Source organism: Gavialis gangeticus, unplaced genomic scaffold, assembly GCF_001723915.1.
Source record: "Gavialis gangeticus isolate Ggan-Ray unplaced genomic scaffold, GavGan_comp1, whole genome shotgun sequence".
Classification (NCBI taxonomy): Eukaryota; Metazoa; Chordata; order Crocodylia; family Gavialidae; genus Gavialis; species Gavialis gangeticus.
This window is the reverse complement of record NW_017728995.1, coordinates 53707285-53725946: the sequence shown is the minus strand read 5'-3', so window position 1 is coordinate 53725946 and position 18662 is coordinate 53707285.

Sequence of the window (18662 nt, the reverse complement as noted above, 5' to 3'; positions counted from 1 at the left end):
ACACAGACAAGTGCAAGGTGATGCACCTGGGGAGGAACAACCGGCACCATACCTACAGGTTAGGGAACTCCCCTCTTGTCAGCACGGAGGCAGAAAAGGATCTTGGAGTCATCATTGACTCCAAGATGAACATGGGTCGGCAGTGTGGGGAGGCAGTTAGGAAGGCCAACCGTACCTTGTCATGCATCCACAGATGCATTTCAAGCGGGTCCAGAGAGGTGATCCTCCCCCTTTATGCGGCACTGGTCAGGCCACAGTTGGAGTACTGTGTCCAGTTCTGGGCACCACACTTCAAGAGGGATGTGGACAGCATAGAGAGGGACCAGAGAAGGGCCACTCGCATGATCAGGGGACTGCAGGGCAGGCCCTATGAGGAGAGACTACGGGACCTGAACCTGTTCAGTCTCCACAAGAGAAGGCTCAGAGGGGATCTTGTGGCCTATTACAAACTGATCAGGTGGGATCAGAAGGCATTGGGGGAGTCACTGTTCCCCCGAGCACCGCCAGGAGTGACCAGGAACAACGGTCACAAGCTAGCAGAGGGTAGATTTAGGTTAGACATCAGAAGGCGCTATTTCATGGTCAGGGCAGCTCAGGTCTGGAACCAACTTCCAAGGGAGGTGGTGCAGGCTCCTACCCTGGGGGTTTTTAAGAAAAGGTTAGATGAACACTTTGCTGGGGTCGTTTGACCCCAGTACTCTTTCCTGCCATGGCAGGGGGTCGGACTAGATGATCTTCTCAGGTCCCTTCCGACCGTAGAAACTATGAAACTATGCCTGTGCTTGAAGAGCTGATGGAAGATGGCACATGCCTGGATCTTACTTTCCTAAATGGTGATACTAAGTCCAGTGAGAACTGTTTAACTCATAGGCTTGAAATTACCATAGTTCATGTTCCGTAGTCATCTCTCATAGTGCTGCATTTAGGCTCAGAGCCAGATTCTCCTTTCATTTGCATTGGTGCCGCCTCACTGCACTAAATTCATCGTTGCTTCTTGGGGGCCAGATCCAAGACTCCAGCAGCTGTGTGAGTGGTGCCAGGGAATCATGGAAGTTAATGCAGCTATCCCTTACCCACAGCCACTGACACACATCTTCAACACGGCTCCATGCCCTGAATTTCAGTGGTGGGCCCAGCCCCCCAAATTTCCAACCCTTTTAAGTGCTCTGCAGACCAGATGACATGGTTCCTTGGGCCATATGTTTTACTTCCCTGAATTACAGGATGAATTTGCCTCAGTAAGGTTACACAAGGGACCTGTTGCATAAATAGCTAAAAAGATGACCCTAAACCATCTACCTAAACCTTGCCATTTTCCAGGATTATACCACACTGTCCTAACCAATCCCATCTGTAGGATTGCTACTTTATTGCCCTGGTCCTATGCCAAAATGATTCTAAATATTAATTTTTTTCCTAGAATCTTTTCATAATATGTATTAATTTCTGAATATCTAGATAAGAAGTTAGGATATGTCAGACATTTTTTCCAGACCTGCTTTGATCTTGATGTTTCCGTAAGTTCTTAGAGGCTAAAGAATTAGGTTGGCTTGTCTTTTATTTAAAAGAGAGAAGGTTCTGTTTCATCTTAGTGTTCTGGTACTGGTTGTAAATGGATAAATCCAGTAAGAATGATTGTTTTCAAGCTTATCTGAAAGAATTGCAACCTAAGGAGAACAGAAGAAAGTACTACAAGGTATAGAATAAAGCATGCATGACAACTCCACTTTAAACATAAGTTGCAGTAAAATTTGGCTTCTGAGTGTGAATACAGAAAAAGAGATAATTTACTGTGGTTTTTGGAAAGTGGATGACATGTTGCACTATTTATGGCAAACTTCAGCTTGGCAGTGCTGACACTACATGTTGTTAAACTTTATAGACTACAGAAGAAAAATATTGTGCTCATTTTTTAAATTCAAAGTTGAGGCTTTGGTGGGTTGGATAGTGGCCAGAATATGAGAGTAAATCCAAATGGCTAAACTTAAATTCAAATTCCTGTCCTACTACTGTAAAACTACTTTTATTGGTAAGAGCTGCAGACAGTATTTTTCACATCAAAACACATATAAATGCAATACCACTGCTGGCTGAAAGAACCTGGAAACATTTTAAGAGGTCAGATTAAAGCATCATCTACCCAATAGAAAGAATTTATCATCTGCTAAAATTCTTTCACATTTATGTGAATATCTTATTCAGTATTTAGTTTGTAAGTTATTCAGTATGTGAATATGTACATTAGAGCAATCTCTAGGGATGTGCAGGGCCGGGGGAGGTGAGAGGGAGGAGTAGGGGAGGGATAGTGGTGAGCAGCTGGAGCGGGGGGTGTGCGGCAGCCGCCACAGTGGGGCCTGTACAGCAATGTCCGAGGGACCTGGGGTGGTCACCCCAATTTGCCCCCAGGGACAGCCCTGACGTGATTTTGTAACAAATTTGTATGAAATGTGCCCAACCTCCCTTTCAACCTAGATCTAAATAAATTGTAATAGTGAATGCATTGACTCTATTAATTTTTTGTTTTTAATCTGTTCATTTGGTAGTTTTATCCTTTGTTTTTATAAACAATGTGCTTAACCAACTTTTGTAGGATTTGTTAAATACTGAATGCCAACTTTAAAGGGTCATTAGATACCATTTATACGTTCAGTTATTAAAAGATAGCACTCAAAGCATTACATTTATATATGGCCAATTTATTTCTGAGGCCATTAAATTTTACTGTAGATAAACAAATGGCATTGGTTGTCAGTGTGTTGTAATCCAAAAAATGTTTTCCTTAATTTCATATTAAATTTTCTTTGAACACGCAAGAGTTCATAAACTCATAATATCTTATACTATAATAATATCACAGTACGTATATCATTAATTGACTACCATTGTCAACCTTAATTTTAGCTGAATACAAGAGCATTAGAAGGATTTTCCTTTAGAGAGTTTTGTATAAACTAAATAAGTAGTAAGTAATAAACACTTTTTATTTTTGTATAGCAGGTGGTGATTTAATTGTTTTTTCCCTGAATAACCTCTAATTATTTTTCTAATGTGCTTTTATAGGTAGTTACTATTTGATTTCTTAGGGGAATATGAGAGAGAGAGAGTATAAAATCCAAAATATTTATTTTTAAATCTAATAGAAACACAGATTAAATATCAACAGACACTTAAAAATAAGCTTTAAAACATAATTGCTTTAACCATAGCAAAAGAAACATAACTTTACAACCTAAAGAAATGTTGTAAAATTAAAACTAGAATTTTAAACAAGCATTTATTTCCATAATTAAAACTTAAATGTTGGATGATAGGCTAATACTAAAGCTTGTCTCCTCGGGTGCTAATTAACTACTGTCTTTGTGCCCCAAAATAACTCTGCCCTCTTGTGGCACAGCACCTTTGGTGCTTGCCACCTTAAGGGCTGACAGCAGGCAGCAGGGCAGCTGGCAGGTGCAGGCCAGCTCTGATGAGGTGGTCACATGACCACAAGAAGGCCATGTGAATGAAGGAGAGGGCTGAGTGACCTCTATTCTAACTCAGGCCTTCAGGGCTGAGCCAGTGGTTGCTGCAAACAGCCGGGGAAAGAACACTGCCCATCTAGAGCTGCTCAGAACATCTTGGAGGTAAGGGTAGGAGCTATGTGGATGGCAAGAGGCTCCTGGTCCTGGGGCATGACTTGAAACTACATCCTGCTGGGGAAGAATGGCCTGGTGGGACTGCCTATGGCAGGGTAGTTCCCCAGAAATGGTAGGCTGATTGCCTCCTCAGTGAAAGATGGGTAGGAGTGCCTTATAACCCCAGCTCCCACTACCCAGTGGGTAATTTTAGAGCAGGGACAGGTAGTGGGGCCAGGTGTTTGTGGACACGTGAGCCCGTGGGGTGTAAGACCTCAAGCTCCAGTGAGGGGCCACAGAGTTGGCCCAATGAGGGGTAAGAAAGAAGCTCCAGTGAAGGGGCAGAAGTATGTGTAGAGGCCTGCACAGAGTAGGGTGCACGGTGGTACTTGAAGGGTTGTGCGTGAGGGGTGTAGAGTAGGGTCTGTACAGGTGGGGCTGAAAGGCTGCACCAGGGGGCGTTTAGAGTAGGGTTGCTCAGGAAGCCTGAAGAGCTGCACATGGGCTAACCCCCACAAGAGTGACAACATGAGCAAATTGCCTGGAGAGGGGTAGTGGCTGAGTTCAGGCCAGTGTGAGGCAAAAGGCTGGTGGCCTCAGGGTCTGAAGGGCTGTATGTTGGCTGGCCAGAGCGTGGGTAGGAAAGCCTGAAGGGCAATATAGAGTAGGGCCCAAGAGTGACCCGAAGAGGCTGCATGGATCTATGGTGGGTTGAGAGTGGCCCAGTAAGGGGTGGTATGAATGAGGCCCAGTGAGAGTGGGCAGTGTGAATGAGGCACCATGAGAAGGGGTGGAGTGCGAGTGTAGAGTTCTAGAGGCCCAGCAAGGGGCAGTTTAGGTCAGGCTTTGGGCTGGAGCTGTTACTAATTTGTAATGCCATCTGCGAGGCATGGGACATGGTATAGGGTAGACTGGAGCCATGTATAATGCCCCAGGCATCGGGGCATTAAATGAGCAGCCTCCTGCATATTTACATCAAACTTATTAAGCACAGCGGGGGGCAGAAAGCTCGCATGCAACCACTTCTGCCACCATCCTGTGCTATCTCACTGTTCTGTGTGCAGCTGCTGCCTGCCAGGTTATTTCAGATAACCAGAATTTTTACATAACCGACAATCCCTTAACCCTGGGGATGCTGGATAACAAAGATTTTACTGTACATAGCAGTCTCTTGGTGAGATGCTAATGAGATGGTATAAGATGGTGAGAGTTCAGAGGCTAGTATGTGTGAGGAAGGACATCGGAACTAGGGATAGAAATTACTAGGCCTGTGCAAAGTGGCTAGTATTTGCTTTGGATTCGGCTGATTCGGGGGACAGTGATTCGATGACAGTGGGTCATCCGAATCACTGTCCCAAATCAATTCGGGTAAATTGAATAGGCCCCATCCCCCCGCTTGCTCTCCCAGCCCTGTCGGTGGCTTCTGTGCCTGGCCCCACCGTCCCGGCACTTAAAAATAAAATAAACGAATAATAAAAAAAAGCACCACACTCAGTGGCTCCTGCCAGTCGGGGGTTTGGGGGGTGATTCCTGCTATCCCCCACTGACCCATGCTGCATGGGGGGGGCTCTGCCACAAGGTCCTGAGGGCAGCTGCAACAGCCAGTGAGTGCGGGGTGCCTTCTTCTTTCCTTTTTTTTTTATGTGCTGGGATGCTGGGGCTGGGCCGGGCAACCATTGACAGGGCTGGGAGAGTGGGCAGAGGTTGGGGGGATGCTCAGGGGGGCTGCGGGAACTTATCAGTTCAATCTACACAGCTCAGGCTAACCTGCAAAGATTGAATTGATTCAGCCTTGGGCTTTTGACTGCGTACTTTGCTCAGGGGGAAGATGAGAAAGCAGAGGCAAAAGAGAGCAGAAATAGAGGGAGCACATACTCTTGGAACATACGTAGGGTGTGGATCTAGCACTAAGATGCATGACCATAGTTAAATAACAAGGGACAGCAATATGAGTTAGGAGCTATTTTATTTTGGAGTTATCATAAGTACATAGACTCTTGATGCCACTTACGTGCTATCCTCAAAATACTTTTCTGAGGTTATAACATTGTGGGTTGCAACTGTCTCTTATTTATTGTCAGCATAAAAATCACCTCTTCTGATGTATACAGAGTTTAGAAGCCTGGCTGCTCACCTGAAAAAGAAAGCAGCTGTATTTACAGGTGCAACTACGTAGGCAAGTGATTTTGTTTTTTTTTTTATGGATGTTAGGTTTGTATTTGCACACACATGACTTCAACAATCAAGCCCAAAGTATTGTCATGGAACCAGGTTGTTAACATGAAAGCAGAAGTACTCTATTAAGAAAAATGATTGTAGCGGAAAAAACCTTTTGGACTAAAAAGGAATGATGAGGTCTGGCTTTTTTTATGTGAGAATTTGCAGTGGGATCTGTCCTGGATGTCCCCATTAATGAACACCTCTGAAGACAATGGGAATATGTAAACATCAAAGCAGAAAAAGAAATGAGGTCTGTTGCATTACAGGTGTAATTCTCAGAACTGGCGAGTTTACACAATGAGTAATTTTTAATCCTAATTATTATCTACAGTATAATGCTGTGACAAAGGTGATCTGAGATTTAAGCCTGCTTTTCTAAATTGTTTAAAGTAAAGTATACCCTCTTCTACATCGTACAAGAATGATTGTTTCTGATCTTGAAATATGTTTTTGCTGCACTGACCTTTGGCAGTCAGAGGCATTCAAAGATGCTATAGTTTTGCTCTATGAATAGTTTGGCTGTTCATTTCAATTTCAGACATATTTTGTTTGTTCACCATATTGCAACGTTTGGTTGAATTGCGGTATACCTAACATTTGTTGTGCCACTAAGTCAGATGACTGTTAAGTTTTGTTCAAAAGATCCATGTCACAGTAGACAACAACTTCAGTTTTTACGGGACAAAAAATTCTACTGAAAATTCAGTGAGTACATTTATGACACCATAGTCTGGACAGCCTCCTGCTTAAACTATGACTGTTTTCTTTTTTTCTTCATCCAACAAATGAATAGCAAAGAGGAATGTTTAAAATCAACTAGTTGGCTGCAATTGGGTGGGTTTTTCTTATTTGTTTTTTAAACAGGTGGTTGCAATTTTTTTTAAATGCACCCATGGCAGAGGTATAGGATTGCTAATATTGCTTGGTGCCATACGTCTTCTGTGCAAGTTTATCCAGTTCCAGCAGCTAGAGAAGTATGAGGTCCCTCTGGTGTGGTTTGCTGGCTTCAGTGGTGGTTTCTTTGTTTCTTTGCTTGCTTTTTAGCAGGTTTTATACAGAAGTAGCAAATTATTTGCAGAACCTGCTCTATTAATATCTGTGTATAGTACATAAAAGCCACATTTTGCAGCTGAAGATCTCATTAAGAGGGACATTTTTTTTTTACCCTTTTTAGCCTTTGATATTCTAATCTCACCATGTTTTCAAATTCCAGTTCTCTAAAGCAAAATGTGCCATTTTTACAAACTCTTTGATGTGGTTTTTAGTAACATAAATATAAAAATTGTAATCTGTTTTTACCTGTCACATGCATGAGATTTACTTCTATATGATAAAGCATACCCTCCAGATTAAGAATGTGGTAATATATATGGATCTGAACATTAAAAAAAAAAAAATCTGGGAGGGGGGGGGCGTTGGCTCCTGTTAATTTTCAGTGAACAGTTCTTGAGAGAGAGAAGGCCCTAAACAAACTCCGCTGAAGTTAGTGGAAGCATTTTCAAAAACTGCAGAGGAACACATTAAGAAATGCTTATTTGTAGCAGATGATAATTTCAGAGCAAGTCATGGTGAGGGGAGAAAGAAGAGCAAATAGCCAGTTAGTCCAAACAAGACATAGAAGACTAAATTGTCAGTACACGTGTCACCTTGTTGACTGAAATGTTGCTATTTTTTGCATTATATCCTCTCATGCAGAGAGAATTTTTCTTGATAACTTTAATCTGTTTCACCTAATTATTTATGGAGTTACTGAAAATTCATACTGGCTGTATAATTAACTTAGAACAAGAAAACCTATATTCACAAGTATGCATCAAAAGAATGTACCTCTTGAAAAGAGACTTTTTTTCCTACATCACACCATTAGATCTACTACACCAATAGATAACGCTTAAATTACTACCTGTCAAAAGATGAAACTTGTTAATTTTTATAAATCAAACATCAATTTACAATAATAGGTTTAGATTAATCTACAGCGTTATGGAGCCTTTTATTTGTAGCCTTGAAGGAACAAACCTTTGGAAAATAAATAGCTATTTATTTTCCAAGTACTAGTTAAAGTTTTTTCTGGTATCTCCAGTCATTCTTAAGGTGCATGTTATTCTCTCATTTAGTCACTAGATGGCAGGACAAGATCACCATCCTCAGCAGATCATGATAATGGCACTTTCTGTTCTGAAACAAAAATCAGAGAAAATGAAGAGTTTGGATAAAAGGGAATAGAAAGTGAAAAAGAGTTTTTCACCTAGATTAAAAAAAAATCATGCATTTGGATTCTCAAACTGCCATTCAATAAGCACAGTATGGTAATAGCTAAATTGCAGACGCTGGCATGTGATTTTAACAAGTACAATACAGTAATGGCTAAATTGCAGACTCTGGAGCATGGCAAAGTAGAATTTTTATTTTAGAAAAAACAAAACAGTGGAAAATATTATAGAGCAAGTACCTGAACTTGAAAGTAATTTTCTTCATGTCTGTTTTTAATGAGGACTTTTCTGTTAGTATAAGAACTTTTTTCTTTGTCTTTCATATTCTTGAGATAATTCACTGTATTTATAGTCTTATAGCCCTGTTACAATAAGAATGAATCAGGAAGGACAGAGATAGAAATGACCCTTTGGAACAGATTTTCATCTCAGCAACAGTAGTTTTAATCCAAGCTAAATGAGAGCAAAACCTATCCCTTATGAAATACAGTCTATTCCCTTGTCAATATAGAATTGCTTTGTGTAGCACGTTTTTGCAGTGCTTTGTCCAGTATAGTTTAGATATTGCAAAAAAAAAATAGGTTTCTTACCACTTCCTCTGGAAGACTATACCATAGATTGAGTCATCTATGACTTCACTCTAGGATCAAGTCACAGATACAGATAAATTCCATGTGATCTTTTTCTCCCCTTCCCTCACCATTGAATGCATCTGTCTCTGCATTTATATCTTATTTGTCACCATATCAGAATTATCCTGAGTATAGCAACTCTTTAAACACAAATAATTAAATATCCACAGTGATAAATGTATCAACATGTGTACAAGTTAATTGACTTAGGTGGCTATGTGGGAAATCTAAAAGCTTTCCCCTAACTGTCTAATGCTAAAATCAACCACCCTATGACCTTTCTTCACAGAATAATTTTAATGTAGTTTAATGGAACTGCATTTTGTGTCATATTATCTCATACTGTGCATGAATATTTGGGAAAAATATGCAGGTTTTGTCTGCCAAGAAAACGTAAACCAGTCTAACTCAGAGGGGTTTTGATCATCACGTGAGCAGTAAGGCCCACAGATTACCAAGTTATTGTTCATATTAAATCATTTTATAGTCTTTCAATAGCTTATACCTCAGTAACTTTCACAATCCAGGGGCAGCTGATTATAAAGTGGAATTCAAAGCTGCCTATGGGACGTGGATGCCTGATTCCCAGTGAAATGAAAGAGGAATAGGGCATTGCAATCCTTTACAGCAGAATTTTTCAAATCTGCTTCATGTTTAGTTTGGCCCCTGGAGAAGAAAAGCAGTATTTATAGGTACAAGCAATTATTTTGTAAGTATATAATGGAAGAATGGAAGGAAAAATACAATTTCTAAGTAGGTATTGTTGGCATATGGGGGTACAGTTGCATCCCCCTTTGATTCCTGCTCCACTCAAAGTTTGCAGCCAACTGCCTGGTAGTGGCAGCAGCATTTCTATTCAGGCAGCAGTGAGGGAGTTACTTGACTTCACAGTTTATGGTAATCTACCTGATTCCTTCTAAACTCCTTATCCCATGGGTGTTCACAATCCTCTCTCCTCTTAATGGTCTTGATGTTCCACTAATCAAACAATTCTTTCTTCTGCTATTCTGCTCCTTTTAATGTAGCTCCTATTTCACAGCCCTGCAGGGTCTTTTTAACTGTAGCTAAACACATCAACTGAGGTATGGAAACAACTCAGGGGAATGTCAGTTTAGGTGTGGAAATAATTTTCAGGGAAGCATAAGATGCACTGTCAAGATACTAAAGAAGACTTGCTTTTGTTTTATGAATCTGAAAGAGATATACATTTAATTCTGATGACAACAGGACTGAAGAAACAACATACTTCGATTATTTTTGCCTAGTTTGTTGTGCTTTTTTTATACATAATATAGGTTAGAGAAAATTAATGCAAACTCCAATAAAGTTATATTTTTGTTACTTTGATCTCAAACTGAATAATACAGCCCTAGGTTCCTAGTATATTAGTAAAGCTTCTAGTTTATTTTACTTGGACAAAAATTTGTGTTGTATTGCATGTGATGATGCACCATATCACCTTTTCAGAACCCTAGATCTACCCAAGCCTGCATATAACTATAAAAAACACAGGAAATTTTCATAAGAATTTCTTTTCTACATTAATACTGTTAGAAAATTTACCTGGAAAAAAGCAATTTAGTACCATAAATTTGGATATCCAGGCATGTTTTTTTGCATCAGTTCAGTTCTTTTGGATCAAATGCTGACTTTAATTTGCATCATCACAGATCCTCACGGGAGGTGAGAGGCTTCATACCAGCTATGAACTGACTGCCCAGAGGAGTCTTCCATCTATTGACTCCTCTGTGAAATCCTATGAAATACGAACTTCCATTTCTACTCGGAAGCACTTTTACAATCTTTTCTCCACTGCCTGATTAAAGGTGTTTGTGCCCGAAAGCTTGCGATTAAAGAATTATTTTTCCAAAAATGTTGTTGGTCTAATAAAAGATATAATCTCTACTACAAGTCCTGATTGACTGAGACATTAGGCATCAGGCAAAACAAAACAAGGGGCAGACAGTTTAAAAAGAAACAGATTTTTCATTTGATTAAGGGCAAATGCATCTTAATGTTAGAAGTAAATACTCCAGAGGCGTCTTCTTCTGAGCCAAGTCCTTAGTCTTGTCTTATACCTGGCACTGGGCCCCTTCAGTTGTCATGTGTTCATTAGGAGCTGAGGGAACTAATCAATTAGCAGTACTTTGTCTCAGAGTAGGCAAGAAGAATATGCGTGTGATACCACATTGTAAAGCAGCATCTTCTATCATGAAAATTGATAGGCAATGGCATACTCAGTTTCCAAAAGCAATTGAATACATTTGCCATCTCATAGAATGTGTTTAACTTACAGATCCTCTTTGTTTATTACATAGATTTTAAAGATGTTGCTAAGCATGTACCACATGCAACTCTCAGCCAAGGAGCTTTGTAAGATAACATGTATGTTAGGGAAATCATATGAGAGGTTTTCATTATCCCAAGAATTCTGCAAGTGGGTAGATCTAAATGATGTCATGGTGAAAAGGGACATTGTATGTTAACACTTTGCCTCACATGGAGAATTGGTGCCTAGCTGCCAGTTATGGCTTTGGCAATCATTCCCTTGATCCCTGACTGGCAAATAGGACTGATTACACATATGACCAGAATGGATTACTGGCGACACATGAAATTGAGCTGGGAAGAAAGGCCAACGCACATGCAGCTGCTGCTATCAGCTGCGGTTTTCATTGTGCTGCGATACAGCCATACAACTCCTTAAAACAATCTATAGTGGTGGTAGCCAAAAGGCTTAATTTTGCTAAGCAATATGCAAGAAGCTGTTTATACCAGGAAAATCCAGCCCTTGTTTTGGACAGTTAGTGGAACAGGGCATGGGAAGTACTGCAGAAAGAAAGATGGTATAGACTCCCAGGATCCTGAGAAGGGAGAACAAGTGTTGTATTTGTGCCATAAATTTTATTTTTCTGATTTAAATTTCATTCACCAAAAATCTTAAAGACCACTGCTGAGAGTGATGGAATCTTCTTAAAGAGAGTGAGTAGCAAGCTAGAAAGGAGTTATATTTAAAGTGACTAAATGTTTAATTTACAGCTGAATATTTAATTTGAAATCACGTTTTGACTACTCATTACTGTATGTGAAGAAATACCTGTCTGTTTTGAACAGCTTCACCAGCTGCTTCTATTTCTGCTGCGTTCCTCAGGGGAGGTTTCTGTTTGCCATCTCTCCTTTCTACCTTTCATGGAGTGTATACAACCTTTGCCTGAAACCAAACCTTTTACATATCCAATGGAAAATAACATGCCATATCCTCAGCTTAATTCCACATCAATTAAAAGATCACACCATCCTGCTATCTTCTTTTATTATTAGTTTAATGGATTTTGTTATGTTGCTTGTTTATGAATAAATCTAAATGTCAGACCAACAAATATTAATGTTAGGACCTGTATATATCTTTTCAGCCTATTGTACTGTTATAGATTTATTGCTATGGTAAAAATAAGTGTCTTTATTGGGCTGAAGGCACCTTTCACAGAGTGTGTGAGAGAATTTGAATTTGCATGAAATGTCAGAAATAGTTTTTTTTTTTCTGTTGGAAGAGTGATACTGAGAGGTAACTGATGATTTCTGTAGTAGGAACTATGTGAAATATTTGGAACAAAAACCAAAACCATACAGGGCCTGCTAAGTTGCATGTTGCATTATAGGTTAGCACAGTACATATTTGGTAGAGGGTCCCAGAACTGAACCTGTACCTAGTATTTAATAAAATGGGGTGAATTCTTGTCATGCAGACTTAGCACTGCTGATACCAGCCTCCTTTCCACTGACTCTGAACTGTTTGAAAAATAGAAGATAAGAATCTGTCACTTTTAAAACAGATGTGTCTTTATGGGTTTGTGTCGTGGGAACACCTGGGTGAAATGAGCTCAAAGTCCATCACGCAATCTAACCCTGCCCTCTGACAGGGCCAGGCAGTTTTCAAGGTAAATTTCCCTTATGGAGCTGTTTGGGAAATGGTAGAAGTTTTTGTCCTTATGAAAACCCACAGTTTGGGGATTCTTAGCAGAATCCTGGAGGGGGTGCAGGGGAAACTAAAAATGGACATTTGCTGTGGTAAGTTCTGCTGTTTGCAAAATTACCACTTCCCTTTATATGGATAAAGTTGTACCAAATATGCAAGACCAGTTTTTCATATTGCTTTAAAATTAGTGAACCTAAATACCAGAATGAGTTTTTATATGCATTTTCCATGGGTTTTTATGTATAAAATTCATTCTAATGTTTACGTGCATTGATTTATAAAGCAATTTGAAAAACTAGCTCTGAACAGACACAGGTATAGCCTTACCTAAACAGTTGCTGCCACTTCGTAACTCAGTAATTCTTTAGTGTATTCCATATGTACACATACAAAAGGACAAATTGGCTGGCTGGCCCCATGACAATTTAACAACACAATGCAAAGATTTTAAAAGTGTTAAAAATGAGTTCCTTTGTTATTCACTATGTCAGGAAAAGTCTCTTACTTTAGAGATCAGTAAAGTTATGTGTTTCTCTTAACATAACATAAATAAGGTATTGTGAGCTAGTTGTAGATAACCACTGGACTGGGTCTTAGGATGCCTGTTTTCTCTTCCCTCCCCCTCCCCACAAATCTGCTATGGATCCCGGGGAAGTCATTTCACTGTTCAATGCCTCCATTTGCCTAACATTATCTCTCACAGTGGTAATGATCCAGACCTGTGGGGCAGAACAGTACTGCTACGCGGTGTGTCCAGAGGTGGTGGATAGTGGAATGGCCTTCAGGGAAGGTTAGTTGTAAAATAAGCAGGGGTAACTCTGAGTAAGCAGTTGTGGACCAAGCAGTGGCAACACCACCAGGATGTAGTGAGGACAAGAAATGGCAATGGTTTCCCTCCTGAAAAGCCACATATATTCTTTGATGATGCTGTGACATGGCAAGTACAGGTCATAACTATAATAAGCCTGCCCAGCCCCCAGCTATGGGTCTACAAGTCCTCGACAGCAGATCAGGTGGAAGAAGATGTTAGAATCTCAGTGGCTGTGAAGGTGGATGAAGGCTGCAGAAGAATGAGATCCCCAGGTGTCTTGGTCTCTTTGCCATTGGATCAAGGTCCCGTTTGGTCAAGAACCATGTGGAAATTGATGTGCTGCAGCTTCTCCACAATAAAAGAAGTCACATGAAAGTGTCTTCCATGTCAGCACATTTCTGAAGCCTTTTGGCAATGGGAGCAGGATTGTGAGGTCTGGAAACTCCTAGCCATGAACTGGCATGAAGGTGGCTACACTACAGTCCAGCTGGGAACTTGGTTCCAAGGTCAGACCCAGAGAGTAGTGGTTGATGGTAGCAAATTATTATAGTGCTCTGTGACCAATGGTGTCCCCCATGGCTCTGTCCTTGGACCGGTTCTCTTTATCAACAATGCGGACATTTGGTGTCAGAAGCTCACTGGCTAAGTTTGCCGATGACACTAAACTTTGGAACATAGCATCCACACCTCAGGACAGGTTAGTGATCCAGTTTGACTTGGATAAACTTAGTAGGTGGGTGGATACAAACCTGATGGCATCCAATACCGATAAATATAAGGTACTCCACCTTGGGGGGGGAGGGGGAATCCCGCAGCATACTTACAAGCTTCGCAGTGCTATGCTTGCTAGCACCACTACGGAAAGAGACTTGGGGGTCATGATTGACCACAAGATGAACATGAGCCATCAATGCAATGTCACAGCTGGTAAAGCAAACAAAACTCTGGCTTGCATCCATAGATGTTTCTCAAGTAAATCTCAGGATGTCATCCTCCCACTGTATTCGGCCTTGGTGAGGCTGCAGCTGGAGTACTGCATCCAATTCTGGGCTCCACAATTGCAGAAGGATGTTGAGAAGCTTGAGAGAGTCCAGAGGAGAGCCACATGCATGATCAGAGGGCAAGAGAATAGGCCTTATGAAGAGAGGCTGAGAGCCATGGGACTCTTCAGTCTGGAAAAGTGCAGCCTCAGAGGGGGACCTGGTGGCTGCTTATAAGTACATAAGGGGTGTACATCAGGACCTGGGAGAACACCTGTTCACCAGAGCACCCTAAGGGAAAACAAGGACCAACAGTCATAAACTCTTCCAAGACTCTTGGACATAAGAAAGGGTAGACATAAGGCTGGACATAAGAAAAAATGTATCTATGGTCCAAGCCCCCAAGACCTGTAATATACTCCCTCCAGAAGTGGTGCAGGCACCTACTCTGGACTCATTCAAGAAACGCTTGGATATTTATCTTGCTGGGATCCTTTGACCCTAGCGGACCCTGGATTTGATGATCTTCAAGATCCCTTCCAGCCCTAACATCTATGAAATCTATGAAAGAAGGTTGTCTTGTACTTGGAAGAAACAAGAGTGTGATTCAGCAGCTGTAACTGTGACTGAGCAGCCCTTTTCAGGATCTGTTCTACTCATTCCACATGCAAAAGGGGCTATTACAGGTGGCCTAAACATAGCTTGTCTAACAACGTATTCTGTATTTCTTCCTCGCTGGATAACTGCATCCAGTGGGATCACCTTTATGTGGTTGAAAATACCAGTGAAGATATGCACCATTATTTTTGGGACCTGGAGCATCAGGATCCTCATGGACAACTTAAACAGTGAATGCCTAGAGCACCACACTGCAATCATGGCCTAAGAACTCAGGCAACACATCATCAATGTAGCTGCACTGAGGGAGACCTGGCAAGAAGGAGATGGGCAGCTCTGAGAACATGGAGGTGGCTATACCTTCTTCTGGAAGGGTAAACAGGTAGGAGAATGCCAACTTCACAGAGTTGGTTTTGCCATTAACAATGAATTCATAAACTAATTCAATGAGTTCCCTGTCGGAATTAATGAGTGCCTTGTGACTGTCCATCTTAAACAGGCAGGGAGCCAATATTCCACTGTCATCAGCATGTACGCCCCGACTCTTGATGTCACTGATGAAACCAAAGAGGAATTCTATGCCAACCTTGACCAACTCCTTTCTGACATTCTGGTGGGAGATAGACTTATTGTTCTTAGGGATTTTCAATCCCAGAGTCAGAGTGACTCTAGCTTCTGGCATGGAACAATTGGCAAAGAAGGAGTAGGAAAGATCAAATCCAGTGGCATCCTCCTTTTGACCAAATGCATAGGACATGGACTCACCATCGCTAACACCCTGTTCCACCAGAAAAACAGGCATAAGATGTCATGGCACCCATGATTTAAGTATTAGCACCTGATTGACTGTCATTGTTCGTGCCCAGGATCGCAAAGATGTCCACATCACCCAAGTTATGCTAGGAGCTGATGACTGCTGAACTGACTACTGACTCACGCACTCGGTTATATCACTCAGACTAGCTCCCAAATGATGGCTACAGCAGAAGTAATGCTGATGGAAGATCAACATTGAAGGACTCAAAGATCCAAGCAAGCGAGACCTCTTCCACCAATGCCTCAATTCAAAACTGGTGAATTCCAACCAACAATAATGGGAAAATGTAAGCAGCATGTAAAGTGCCCTCAAGGCCACCACTATCAGCACCTGTAAAGAGACACCTTTACTCTCTACAAGGTTTCATGAGAATGACCCGGAGATCCAAGAGTTGATCAATCATAGGGCAAGGCCTTTTGTGCTTGGCAAAATGACACAATCTCCAAGAAAAAGAAATTAAATCTCCAGCAAGCCAAGGCAGAGGTCCAAAGGTGAACATGCAATATGAAGAACAAATGGTGGGAAGGCAAGGCTAAGGAGATTCAATATCTGAATTACTTCCACAATATGCGCAGCTTCTTCAGTGCCACCATGGCCACTTATGGTCTGAGCACTCAAGGACCAACCCCCTTGAGACCTAAGGATGGGGGAGTCATTAATGCCCATTGGAAGGAGCCTTTTCAATACCTTCTCAACTGAGGCTCTGCTGTTGATGAGAGTGTTCTCAATTCCATCCCACAACATATGGTCAGAGATGATCTTAGAATCTCTCCAACCCTTGACAAGGTGAGGGAAATGAAAGCAAATGAAGCGTCAAGCAAATGAAGAACAGCAAGGCACCTGGAGTGGATGGAATCCCTGCTGAAATCTTTAAACAGGGAGAAGGGGAGCTCACATCACAGCTTCATGTCCTCATCTTAAGGATCTGGAATGATGAGGAAATCCCAGATGACCTTAGGGATGCCATGATTGTGACAATCTTCAAGAAAGGACTCAAGTCCAACTGTGGAAACTACAGTGTGATTGACTTGCTGTCCATGAAGGAAAGGTTAGTTTCATAATTTCTAGGGTTGGAAGGGACCTGAACAGATCATCAAGTCTGACCCCCTGCTCTGGGCAGGAGCAAGTGCTGGAATCATAATATCCCAGCCAGATATCTATCCAACCACTTCCCTTGGGAGCCCATTCCAGAGCCTGGCAGCCCTAACCATAAAGTAATGCCTCCTGATATCAAACCTGAACCTTCTCTCAATCAATCTGTGGCCATTATTCCTTGTTATCCCAGGTGGTGCCCGGGGGAACAGATCCTCATCTATTTTCCAGTGCTCCCCCCTGGTGAGTTTATAGATGGCCACCAGATCCCCTCTGTCTTCTTTTGTGGAGACTGAATAGATTCAGGCCCTTGAGAAAAGTCTGAAGCTCTATCAACAGAGGTATCCAGGCCCACAGTGGGCACTCCTTAATTCTGACAGGGAACTCATTGAATTAGTTTGAGTTCATTGTTAATGGCAAAACCAACCCTGTGAAGTTCATTGCAAGAACCCTTCTGAACTGCCTCCTTTCACTTGCTGAATAGCTCCTTCCAAAATCTCAGTGTGGGTTTAGAATATCAAGAGGCACAACTGACATGATCTTCACAGCTTGCCAGCTTCAGGAAAAATGTCAGGAACAAGATAAGCTTCTCTACATGCCCTTTTTTGATCTCACAAAAGCTTTAGACTCTGCCAGCCGAGAAGTGTTGTGAAGGCTTCTGAAATATGGATACCCACTGAAACTTGTCATCATTCTCTGCCTGCTCCATGACAGTATGTGAGTAGTGGTTCTCAGTAATGGATCTGTCACAGATCCGCTTGAGGTTAAGATGGGAGTTAAGCAAGGCTCCATCATCGCTTCAACACTTTTCTCAGCGTTCCTTGCTGCAATGCTACATCTGATCACCAGCAAGCTTCCAGCCAGAGTGGAGCTAAGCTACCAAAGGGATGGTAAACTGTTTAACCTCAGCTGTTTCCGAGCCAAAACCAAAGACTACCCCAACCACAGTCTTTGAGCTCCAATACGCTGATAATGCTGTAGTGTGTTCTTACTTGGAAGCAGACCTTCACGCAATTGTCAACATCTTTACTGGGGCATACAAAAATGGGATTGAAGCTTAACATTTGAAAGACTAAGGTCCTCCACCAACAAGCTCCTAATGAACAGTTCCCAGCTCCAGTAATCCAGATCCATAGTGAGGCTCTGGAAAATGTTGAGTATTTCCCGTACTTCGGAAGCCATCTCTCACAGAAAGTTGATATCGATGAAGAAATCCAACATCGCCTCAAATGAAGAAACAGGTGTTTGAAGATCACAACATCCAATCCAAAACGAAGCTCATGGTTTATCAAGCAGTCGTGATCTCCACCTTGCTGTATGGAACTGCGTCATGGACAATGTACAGGAGACACCAAAAGTTGTTGGAGAAGGACCATCAATGCTGCCTGTGGAAGATCCTCTGAATCCAGTGGGAAGAGAGACGCACCAATGTTAGTGTTCTCCTGCAAGCAAACACCATTAATATTGATCAACTGGCATGAACTTTGTTGGGCCTGTCATGTCATTTGGTTGACTGACTTGACTCCCAAAACAAATTTTATTCATAGATTCATAGATTAAGGGTCAGAAGGGACCTAGTAGATCTTCTAGCCCGACCCCCCCCGCCAGGGCGGGAGAACAACAAAAAACCCCAAAAAGAGAAACGGGACTCAAACGAGTCCAGCCAGGTAGGCATCCAGCCTCTTCTTA